The sequence below is a fragment of the Tiliqua scincoides genome, chromosome 8 (genome assembly GCF_035046505.1).
Source record: "Tiliqua scincoides isolate rTilSci1 chromosome 8, rTilSci1.hap2, whole genome shotgun sequence".
NCBI classification, from domain to species: Eukaryota; Metazoa; Chordata; class Lepidosauria; order Squamata; family Scincidae; genus Tiliqua; species Tiliqua scincoides.
In genome coordinates this window covers 632,665-645,116 of record NC_089828.1, presented here as the reverse complement: position 1 = coordinate 645,116, position 12,452 = coordinate 632,665, and positions in this window count along the sequence as shown.

Here is a 12,452-nt window from a genome sequence, read left to right as displayed (position 1 = left end):
CTGCGGCTCCCGCCCCTTCTAGGCCTGACCCACCCTCTCTGCACTGCTGTTCCCATCTCCCCCTAGCCCTGTGCTGCCTGGCAGTAGCTCACCTGCTCCATTCGGCGTAGCATCTGGATGTCGTGCTGGCAGGATGGTACAGCCTACTCACAGAATGCCACAAACATACTTTGGGCACAATCCTAACCCACTTTCCAGCACCGACCTAAGGGCAATGTAACTTATGGGTAAGGGAACAAACATTGCCATGCCTTAAGGAGGCCTCCGTGACTGCCCCCCAACTGCAGGATGCAGCACATGCCCCACTGGCACAGCTATGCTGGTGCTGGAAAGTTGGTTAGGATTGTGCCCTATATAGGACATTTGCAATGCCCTAGGCCGGCACAGTGGCCACTGCACAGGTGTAAGGTAAGGATAGGATTGCACCATTAATTTCTAAAGATCCTGGGGAAGGAGTTGAACCCCAAAGAATGACAACTCTATTTAACGCACCCCCCTCCCAGATTTCAACACAGCATGCTCAACAGGCAAAAGCATGGACAATACAAGCATCATTATTTTTTAGGAACAGGTTCCCAAAAACAGACACTGTCCCTCCTAAATAAAGAGGCACTGCTGGAGCCTATGAGAAGAATGGGTATAGCATATTGTCATAAGACAATTTCTTCCTTTGGAGAGGAGAAAGAGAGACACAGGTGTGATTGTCACAGAGATCTACCCCGTTCAGAGTCAAATTCTTTTCTGTTGGTGACTTCAAAATCTTTGACATGAATTGGCAAGTGGGGGCGTACCCAAGGGTGCAAATGAATGTATCCCAGCACCTCACCCCAGTCATCATGACTGCCTGAATCACCACTGAGTGCTGTCAGGGAGGATCTTGTGTTCTGTGAAAGTGTTCCTTGTCCTTCTGGAACCAGTCCCTGTAAGACAGGCTCCTTTTCACACCTTCTCTAGAGCTTAAAATGTATTTTCAAGCAAGCACAGTGCATTAAAGGATGTTGGGCAGGTCACGACAGCTGGGAAACAGGGATGGGATTCACCAGGGATGGTGGCAAGATGACTTTTGAGCAGTCTCAGGAAAAGTCTGATGGATGTCCAAAGAATAGATCATCCACCATTCCGAACAGACCTCAAAAGCTACAGTGTGTGTGAAATGGCACACTGCACTGCATGGGGCCATAGTGTCTGATTAGATGATACACTTGTTGTGTGATCAGGTCCAGTGTGCTGAATTTTTTAAATGCAGAAAGCAGCCCTGCTAAGCCCTGCTCCAGATCAGACTTTGATACACAAGCACACACATTTCCAATCTGAATCAGGCTCCCTGCAGCTGCGATTTGTCCCAAGAGAAAAATAGCGCTTGGCATCACTACTCCCACTAAGCTGTGCGGCATCCGCACAGCTGAAAGCCAAGCTCTGTGCAGCTTGGAGCTCAGCAACATGGAAGTTCAGAGCTACGTGACTTCCAGAGATAGTGTCAAAACACAATCACAATGCTGTGCGGCAACAAAAGGAGTCTGCACAGCGACATGGACCCCTTATAGGGAAACTTGATTGCAACCAATGGGAGTTTTTTTCCTTGGCTCAGACAGCTGATAGATTAATTACACATTGTGTGAAGATGGTTCTCCTTCCCTCCATCCTAAATCTCCCACCAGTTGGTTTCATTGGGTCTAGTGTTGTAAGAGAGAGAGAGAACAACATCTTCCTGTCCACTTTGTCCACACTCAGTATAATTTACTGAACTGTATAAAACAGTATAAAAACTGTTATATGAACAGTATAAAATATATAAACAGTATAAAATATATGAACAGTATAAAAACTGAACGCTTTCCACATGCGCTGCCTCTGACGCATCCTTGGCATCACCTGGCAGGACAAAGTTCCAAACAACACAGTCCTGGAACGAGCTGGAATCCCCAGCATGTATGCACAACTGAAACAGAGATGCCTGCGTTGGCTCGGTCATGTCGTGAGAATGGATGATGGCCGGATCCCAAAGGATCTCCTCTATGGAGAACTCGTGCAAGGAAAGCACCCTACAGGTAGACCACAGCTGCAATACAAGGACATCTGCAAGAGGGATCTGAAGGCCTTAGGAGTGGACCTCAACAAGTGGGAAACCCTGGCCTCTGAGCGGCCCGCTTGGAGGCAGGCTGTGCAGCATGGCCTTTCCCAGTTTGAAGAGACACTTGGCCAACAGTCTGAGGCCAAGAGGCAAAGAAGGAAGGCCCATAGCCAGGGAGACAGACCAGGGACAGACTGCACTTGCTCCCAGTGTGGAAGGGATTGTCACTCCCGGATTGGCCTTTTCAGCCACACTAGATGCTGTTCCAGAACCACCTTTCAGAGCGCGATACCAGAGTCTTTCGAGACTGAAGGCTGCCAACAACAAAAGTATAATTTAACTCCTCAGTGGGCAGATCAATGCTGAAAAACACATGCAGATTCATTGCTCCTTTTCCATGCAAGTTAAACAGCCATACCTTGGCTAAAATTTGAATGGGCCAGATGGGGTTGATTGGGGGACCCAAACTGACTGGGCTCTTGGACTGCCACTTCCCCATTCATGGCATGAACAATAAATTCAAAATACCAAATTCCAAAACACAATCCCAAATTCTGTGCACAGGTACAAAAACTGCCCTTTAACACTGTCCTTTATTCGTAAATTCTTGCAGCAGGAAGAATCCTGCCTATAGCCTTTGTCTGTTGTTCCAACCCTTTCAGGAGTATTTCTTGCTGCCCTAGATGGTGACCTGGAAGGGGGGGACGGGGGCTTTGTAGCAGCCAGTTGTGGTCCTTGCACAGAAGAGCAGACAAAAGGTGAGCACCTGTGTTTAGAGGAGCCACTGGACCATGGAGGCATTGAACTCCTGCCTACAAAGCTCTGATCTGAAGGTGGATAAGGTGTGAAATGGTGGAAAATGCAGCAAGGTTGAAAGGGGCTCTGGGTTCAGCGGAAAGGACATTAGCACCTGGTTCCTGCTTTCCCATAATGAGAGACCAGCGCATGAGAAAGGAAAGGAAGGATCTTTCCACTGGAAAGAAATTGGTCAATTGCTTCCCTGTGCTTTGCCAGCTGCTCTATCACACCCTCCGACATTTCACAGAGGAAACAGGGACACACCTCTTCTCATACCTGACCCACTTAAAAAGGGTTAACGTCTTCTCAGTGAGACCGGGGGGGGGGGGGGCGCACTTCCCAGATGAAGCTGAGGGAGCAGGTTAGATTAGTTCCGTGAAACAAGGAAAGTTAACCTCACAACATCCATCCGACAGGATTGGCCATGAGAGGGCCTGACATTTCATAGCTTCAGGAGGTCTGCAGCCCTGCATCAAGCGTGACAAGCTCATCACTTGCTGCATGTTTGCCTCTGGGAGGCCTGGAATGATCACAGACCTGGAGTTCTGATGGCAGGGTGGGAGGACAGGATTGGACCATGAGAGATATGGAGAGAAGATTGGCCTTGCGGGTTGCATCCCATTCACGACTGCTTGGCAAAGCACAAATGTTCCAGCCCCAGTGTTTGGTAAAGCACAAGCATTAAGGCTGCAATCTTACCCACACCTTCCTGGGAGCAAGCTCCTTTGACTATAATGGAACTTACTTCTGAGTAGAGACACCTAGGATGGGAATCTAAATGTATGATTCTGTTTTTGTCCACCATGGCAGAAAGTGGATCATTGCTGGCACCCTCTGTAATGTGCTTTCATCTGGTTCCTCCCCTCCCGGAACCGCCCCTATAGGGACCAATCCACCTGCCTGCAACAGAGGAAGAAGTGAGACAACAGGCCAGCTCACATGTGCATACCCCCCCCCCCAGCCATTCTTCATCTATGGCAAGAATGTTCAACCTCTTGTGGTACACTGAGAAGATGGCACACTGACACCATGATACAATGGTGATGGCTCACCAGCAGTTTGTGGACAATTGACAAGGCACACCACACTGCACATGGGGGGGGGGGCTCACATCCCCCAATGGCTCTGCTAACAAAGGCCCCTCCTCCAAACTCCCGTGGCACACCTGCAGACCAATGTGCTATGGCATGGTGGTTGAAAATCACTGATCCCTGGTAAAGCAACAAAGTTAACAGAAAATGGAGGTGTCTCTACTCAAAAGTAAGTCCCAGTGTGTTCAGTAGGGTTTAAGCCCAAGAAAGTGTGTATAGGATTGCAGCCTAAACATAGACACACACACACAGGAATTTGGGAGTATTACCCAGCAGTGGCGTCGCTAGGGAGGCGTGGGGGAACGCACACAGGTGGGTGAGACCACTCTTGCCAATTTTTTTTTAAGTTTTGATATTTTCAAATAATACGATCATGTTATATATCATTCAGTGTGTAATTTCATGCAGACTGCAATGAAAGAAACTGTGTTGAAATAACTCTATTCTATTAAAAGTTATAGCCAAAAAGCCAGGGGGGCGGAGCAATGGTGCATCACCACACCCATCGCCCAGGGTATTGCCTGCCCACTGCGTGGGAGGAGGTCCATCGTGGACGTGACGTGCTGGCCTCCCTCACCAGGTGACACAAACCCTGGTGATGCCACTGTTCCCCAGCCAGCTCTCAGCCTCCAGGTCGCGTGAAGAATGGAGCCCATCGTCTCCCTGCAGGCCAGCAGAATGCCTCACACATCTGAGAAAAATACCCACTCCGTGAAGGTGATCTGCAGTAATCATTAATGCAAGAAACTGCCTCCAGGGGAAGGTGGTGAATTCCCAAGCCCACAATTGTTGTTAATGCAGGAGAAAATGTAGAGTATAATTTGACAAGAGAACCTTCCTGCTGACACAAGCTGACAGCCACACTGCCGTGAGTGGCGGCACCTCGGCTTTTGTGTGCAAATGCTTGCAGCATCACCAGGCAGGCGTGCACTAAGCATTCGATTGATTTGAATGGGGACAGCGCCTGCATCGTTCTACACTGCACTGAAGTACCTGTCTGCTAAGTTGCCCCAGGGCCGTGCCACCAAAAGCTGCCCCCCGCCTGACTGACCCGGAAGTAATTGTGGTGATGTGCCTGCTTGCCTGCCTCCAGGTCAAGGCAACCTCAACCTGTCTGTTCCACCACCACCGCTGGAGTGAGCAGGTTGGCAAGGTGCCTCCCAGGAAGAGAGCAGGCTGTGGCTTCCGGAAGCCATTCCCACTGCTCTGGGCAGAGTCCTGCCTGCCTGCCTCTGGGTCAGGGCAGCCTCCCTTTGGCTGAGCCACCGCCGAAGCTGGAGTGAGTGTGCTCGGCGAGTGCTCTTGCGGGGGAGGAGAAAAGGGGCCCACCACACAGGCGCCTGCAGAAACAAGGAAGACAACGGAGCAGCAGGAAGGTAGTGCTGAGCGGCGGGCAGGCACAGCACATGTCAGGGACTCACTGGGCAGCACTGGCGAGAGAGCACCAATGGGGCTGTTTGGCTTCCAAATCCAGCATTGGGAAAGCCTGGAGAAAAGCCGGGAAGAGAAAACAGAGTGCAAAGATGAAACGGGTTAGCGGGGAGCAGGTTGCTGTGCCGCTCCTCCACGTTGTGCCACCCGGGGCATTTGCAACCTTTGCCCCCCCTGCAGGTGTGCCAGTGCTACGCTGGCCTGGCCTGGCCTGGCCTTTCCATTGCTGATTCCGTTCAGCCCAGTTGTGTTATCGACTTTCATTCTGGTTTTGTCTGAAATTTCCTGATCCAGCACTACAAATGTTTCTTTCATGTAAACATGGTGTGTGCATGTGTGTGTGAGTGTGTGTGTGTGAGAGAGAGAGAGAGCGCACAAAGGCATGTCTACTTGCATGCATTATTCTTAAGAAACTCTGGATTTGCAAAGGAAAGGGTAACACACCCACCCACAAAGCACCACAACCCTGATTCAAAATCAGGCCTCCTGCAACTGCAATTAACATTATTATAACTCAGAAGTTTCAGGACTCTTCCCATCCCCCAATTTCCTCTGACCTGTTGATCAACTTCTGGGGCCAGCAGAAATCCCATCCTCCATGTGGCTTTTCATGGTGTGTGTGTGGGGGGGGGGGGGGGCTTTTAAACCATGCCTGGTTTTATGCTCTCCTGGCATTAACTCTGGACCTAAAGACTCTTATCTAGAGCTGCACATGAGAATAAGGAAGTTCTGTACACACACAAGGAAACCCAGAAGTGGAGCACTTCAATGAGCACAGAACTTGCTGTAGGTGGTGCCATTCATTTGTGAAATGTTCTGTACTAATTCGCCCTGACCTCCCCCCAAAAGAAACCTGCTGGTTCCAGATGTTCTCCAGTTCTAGACCAGGGGTGTCAAACTCATTTCATACGGAGGGCCACATAGCATTCATGATGCCTGCTGAGGGCCAGAAGTGATGTCATTAGGCAAGAAGTGATGTCATTAAACAGGTCATAACCAAAAATAAGCACATTTTTCTCAGGAACTGATTAGCTGCAAATAACAAAAGAGAAAATATATGAATCTTGATCATATTTCAAGATATGGGAGAGCCCAATTTTCATGCGGGCTGCCCTTTCAGCAGTAACACCTCAGCACTACTCAGCAGCTGAAAGCCTGAGGGCCGTATAAAAAGCTTCCGCGGGCCACATCCGGCCCCCGGGCCTTATGTTTGACACCTCTGTTCTAGACGATGGAGGGTGGCAAGCCAAATAGGTAATTCTGATAGCAGCTTCTGTTGCCGTCTATAGAACAAGTATATGAAGACAAAGCAAGAAACAGAGAGCTACCTTAAGCAGGATAACTGAACTGGATTAGCCTCCAGCTCCGCGGCTATGACATTACCAACAACAGTGTCAACCAACAGATTTTGCAAACCCATATCTTTTCCATCACACAAAATCAGTTAGAAAACGCTGCAGGGCTCTCTTGCTGTTCTCGGTTCTCACGTCAATTGCTGATAAGGCAGGTTGTGGTTGCACGGTGCTGGGCATCCATCTCAAGCTGCCTGGGCAGGTACAGTCCAGCGAGGGACTTTGATGTGGCCATAATCTAATATGCAGCCAGGATCACTCATGCAAGCGGCTAATCAGAGCAAGGGTTCCAGTCTGTTGTAATCAACAACAGTTACACTGGTGGAGCGGAGCTGTTAAAGAGACTGAGAAGTGAATGAGGATTTGCTTCTGCCATGAAGGTGGCCGTAGGCCAGCCATTCCTTCTCAGTCCCAGCTGCAATGCAGAGATAATACTTTTCTTGGGTGTAGGAAAGATCATTACCGGGTAGATGGGACTCGTCAGCCTGGGAAGGCAGCTCATCTGAGAAAAGGAAAACTCTGATCCCAAACCTCCACTGCCTTGTGGCTACATCCAGTTATGGAAAAGGCTTCAGGAGTTAACCTCGAGGCAAAATCCGGAGCCAGAGTCCCTGAGGCAGTTCATGGCTGAACACAGTCACATTCTGGCAACTCCTGCGACGCCGCTGGAACCAACCGTATTGGCCTCTGCCTTTCCATTGGACCATTCCAGCGACATGGAGAGAGGGGATTTGCTGCATGGGTAACAGCCTATCCTCCATACCTACTTTACCCAGGCTTCGCACACTGGAGAGGACGCTCTGTTCCAGAACCACCATTCAGAGCGTGACACCATAGTCTTCCGAGACTGAAGGATGCCAACAACCAGGAAAGATCATATCAAGATAATGCATGTGAAGGACTTTACACAGTCAAAAGCACTATACAAATGCATATTATTATAGATTTAGGGGATCATATTATTTATAGATTTAGATACTTATTTAGATTTATTTATAGATATAGAGATCAGCAGTGACACCACAAACTGAATTCTGTCCCTGGACTGAGCAGCCTTCTACAGGCTGCTCAAATCTGCAGCAGCGATTTCGCTGGCACGGATCCAAGTAGCCCCATAGAGGTGGCTGGGGCATTACTTGGAGTAAGGGGACAACTATCCCCTTACCCTGAGTCTCCCTCCTGCCAGCACTTACAGGATACAGCGCAGGCCAGTTGGCCTGGCTGTTCCAGCACTAGTTAAGATTAGGCTGTTGGCATATAGCTTCTATTTTTTTAATTGCACTGACTTCGGACGTGACACATGAATGAGGCCAGGATGTTGGAGCGCCAAGTTTATCCTGTAATTTGAGCCTTTTTTTTACATTGCTTGTTAACTGCTTTTCCTTTAGTGTTCAGATATCGAGAACAACAATACCCATTCATTTTGTCACACTTCTCCAAACATCCTTAAGCATCTTGAATGTACAGTAAACTGGGTATGACTCACATCACATCTCTCTGCTTTGCTCTGAGATTCCTGTATTGATAGCACAAATCTTCTGCTTGACTGTTAATAGAAATATCATACGGAACATTACAAAAGGTGTTTTATTTGTCAGGGGGGGGGGGAGATGGCAATCTTTAAATACTAAATTAAAACAGCAATGACACATAATAGGGCAAAAGCATCTAAAACCAACTTTGCAAATAAAGTGCAAATATGACTAGCCTGCAGATATCGTAATGGGTTACTTGTCCACACAAACCCAGTCATTATAACCTGGTCCCCTCACTTCTATCCAGAATTCCTCTACCAAAAGAACTGACAACAGTTGTGGTGTGGTGGTTAATGTGTTTCACTAGCACCGCAGAAATCCAGCTTCAATTCCCTGCTCAACCATGTAGATGATAGGTGTGAGTTTGGGTCGACCTCTCTTATCTTCAAGGTCTGCCACTGTCTTCCACCATAACCTCTCCCCACCACCATATAAGAGTATTCCCCAAGATTGTCACTGAGAGCAGGAAAGGGAGGGGAGAACTGGCTGCTCAGCAATTCTCCCTCCAACCATTTTTCCACTCAAAATTGTCAACATACTCCAAGCTGCTTCCCACTGGCTAAGGAAAAGACTCAGGACATCTGTTAGAGACACCTGGAGAACAGGGATCCCATTTTGCTCAGGGATCTAAAGCTGCTCATGATAAATAACCTTAAATTATGACAAAAGGAAGAGTCTTCTGCACCTGTGCGCAGCCTGCGCCTGAGCATATTTCCCTAGAAGTAAGCTGCATTGAGTTCAATGGGAATTCAGTACCCTTCAATAAATTACTGAGCAGTAAACAAGTCAGCCCTGTTGGTGCAGCAATCCCCTTACAGCGAGCGAATGGTGACATCTAGTGGTGAAAAGAGAAATAGCCATTCAAACAGTTTTCAGGTCAGGAGGTAAAGTATCAGGTCAGAGAAAATAGGACAGTATTTCTGCTGTGAATGTGTATTGGTTTTAAGAACATAAGAAGAGCCCAACTGGATCAGGCCAAAGGCCCATCTAGTCCAGCTTCCTGTATATCACAGTGGCCCACCAAATGCCCCAGGGAGCACACAAGACAACAGGCATAACCTTGTGTCCTGGTGCCCTCCCCTGAATCTGGCAATCAGAGGCAGCTTGCCTCTAAAACCAAGAGCTTGTTTTACATACATTCTAAGTTCTAAGTATTCTAAGTATGTTTTACATACATTCTAAGGCTTTCGTGGTTGGTGTAGTTATCTTTAAAAACAAAATTGTCCAGATTTTGAGGCCATGGTCCATTAAAATCTCAGCTATCTGACATTTTGCCCATACCTGTGATGGGCATTCCCAGAGAATGACAGAACACAGACACCACAACTGGCCTTCAAGATTTAAGAATAAACAGACACTCCAACTGTCCTGGAGATGTTCATAGAAAACAGACTATTTCACACTCGCTCATCTGGACTTAAAGGGGAATCTGACTGTTCTACCACCACCCATGCACTTAAAGTGAAAAATTCCCTAACCCAGTGTTTCTCAAACTGTGGGTCGGGACCTGCTTATGGTGATACTGGCCAACACTTCCTTCCTGAAGTGGTTTGTACAGGGTGAGTGGACAGTGCTAATGGGAGCTAACGGTTTGGAGGATGCAGCATCTCCCTGTGAGTTTGTATGAGAGACTCACTAGAGAAAGAAAAGAACAAGTAATATCAGTTTGGAAAGAGGCAGAGAGATGTTACTTGATGATACCTGGAGGGCAACTTACCTCTCTTAGGGCACAATCCCAAACAGAAGTAAGTCCTATTTTGTTCAATGGGGCTTGCTCTCAGGAAAGTGTGGTTAGGATTGCAGCCTTAGAGGTTCTGACAAAGGGCAGAGCAGTGTTTCCAGTGCAAAATGTGTGAAAACCACTGCCCTAACCCAAACCCCACTATATATTTAGAACTGGGATTCATCACTATTTTCTTTTTAGTGGTTTGGTATATATACACTAAACCAGTGAGTTTCACATATTTAGCACCAGGACCCACTTTTTAGAATGAGAATCTGCCAGGACCCACCAGAAGTGATGTCATGACCAGAAGTGACATAATCAAGCAGGAAAATTTTCAACAATCCTAGGCTGCAATCCTACCCACACTTACCCAGGAGCAAGTCTCATTTACTATCATTGTTAAAAGAATACACATAGTAACTTGTTAAAAGGACAGGTCTGTAACATTTCCCCAAATGCAGTCACATGCCATGGTAGCATCAAGTCTAATATATTAAAAATAAAATATTGAAATGAATGGGGACCCACCTGAAATTGGCTCACAACCCACCAAGTGGGTCCTGCACTAAACCACTAAAAAGAAAATAGTGATAAACCAGAGTTGAACCCCAGTTTTTTAATAGTTAAAACCCTGTAACATTTAATGCAGTCTCTGCCCCTAATGGCTTACACACCTGCCCCCACCATGGTATGCCTAGAGCAGCCCTAGTCTGCTCCAATCACACTCTTTAAATTTTAAATTCAAAGCGACTCAGCGCCTCATCCAATCAGTGCCTCTCAACGGTCACCCAATCACAGCCCGCGTTCCGAAACTCCTGACCAATCAATGCAAAGCAAAAAAAAAACCAACTCCATTGCAAAGTTTTCACCATGGAGCTGAAAGAAGCAGAGCGGCCCATCGAGACTCTGCCACTCTAGCATGGCTATGGAGGACCACGCGCTGTGCCGCAAAAAAAGTTTCATGCGTCACAGAACCGGCAGCCAATCGGAAGGGCCTGAGCACGCGGGGCGGGGTGGGGGAACATAGATATAGAAGAAGTCTAGAGTGACACACAGGTCTCCAACTTCTGGTTAAAAGCTTGAAACCTGTGCAAGCTGGAGGATTCTCTCTGGGTACCTCCAAGAAGTGAGAGGGAACCAGAAAGAGAAGGAAGCTCTGCCCTCTCCCCTTTGTTCAGTGGGTGAACTTAAGAACCTCAGCACCCAAAAAGAGCGCTGCTGGGTCAGGCCAAGCCCTCTTGGCCAGACGCCTGTGTCCCACAGGGAACCCCCAGGTGCCTTAGGGAGCACATGAGACAAGTGGCCTGCATCCTGGTGCCTCTCTTGCACCTGGCATTCAGAGACAGCCGACTTCTAAAATTGCATATCCCCTTCATGGCTTGTAACCTGTGATGGACTTTTCCTCCAGAAATCTGTCCAAGCCCCTTTTAAAGGCATCCAGGCCAGGTGCCAACACCACATCCTGTAGCAGGGAGTTCCACAGTCTAATGACATGCTGGGTAAAGAAATATTTCCTTTTGTCTGTCCTAACCCTCCTGACAGTCAACGTGAGTGGCTTTTCCCTGGTTCTGGTGTTGAGTGAGAGGGAAAAGAGCATCCCTCCAGCCACCTCCTGCATAATGTCTTCCCCCATATCATGTGGCCAATTAATATTTTCTTTTGCCTGTCCTAACTCTCCTGACACTAAATTTGAGTGGCTGTCCCCAGGCTGTCCCCTGATGGTGTTGTGTGAGTGGAAAAAGAACATCCTTCTATCCATCCCCTGCAGAATTGTGTCTGTCTGTCTTTCTGTCTTTCTCTGTGTGAGCACATACACCCTTATCAGGGTTTGTGTTTGTGCATATACATCCTCTGGTGTTGTGCGTGTGTTTAGGGAGAGACTCCACTGCCCAGTTGCAGCTCAGTTTCCAATCCCAGATTTTCTTTCCTCTGCTGATTTCTATGGGAAACTTTCCCTTTCTCCAGAAACAGCCTTTATAATTTTTTTTTAAGTGACCCTATGGACCACCCTGAGTGAGATGTGGCACTCTGGTTCTTTTTACCTCTATGTGCACTCAAGAGCTCTCGCGAGATCTGGGCGCAACCAGGGAAACCAATTCTAGCCAATGGGAAGCGAGAGAGCCCCGCAGCCAATGGGAGAGCAGAACGGGAGAGCGCGCCAGCAGTTGGACTGAGGGCTTCAGAGAGGGTGGATCATGGAGTTGCTTGCTTGAGTGAGTGGGGGCAAGGGGGGCGCTGAGGCCTCCCACCTTATTCCAGACTTGTGGGGCGGGGGGGCTTGGACCCCCCTTTAAATAATACCAGCAGCAGTTACTGAGGCCCCCTTTGTTCCTAAGGGGTGCCCCTGGGGGGGGCTGTTGCCCAGGCAACTGGGGCAGGTGCTGAGCTCCCACCCAGAGACGGCTGCAATAGGAGAGTGGGGGGGGCGCTTTGCTGGAGTGGGGGGGC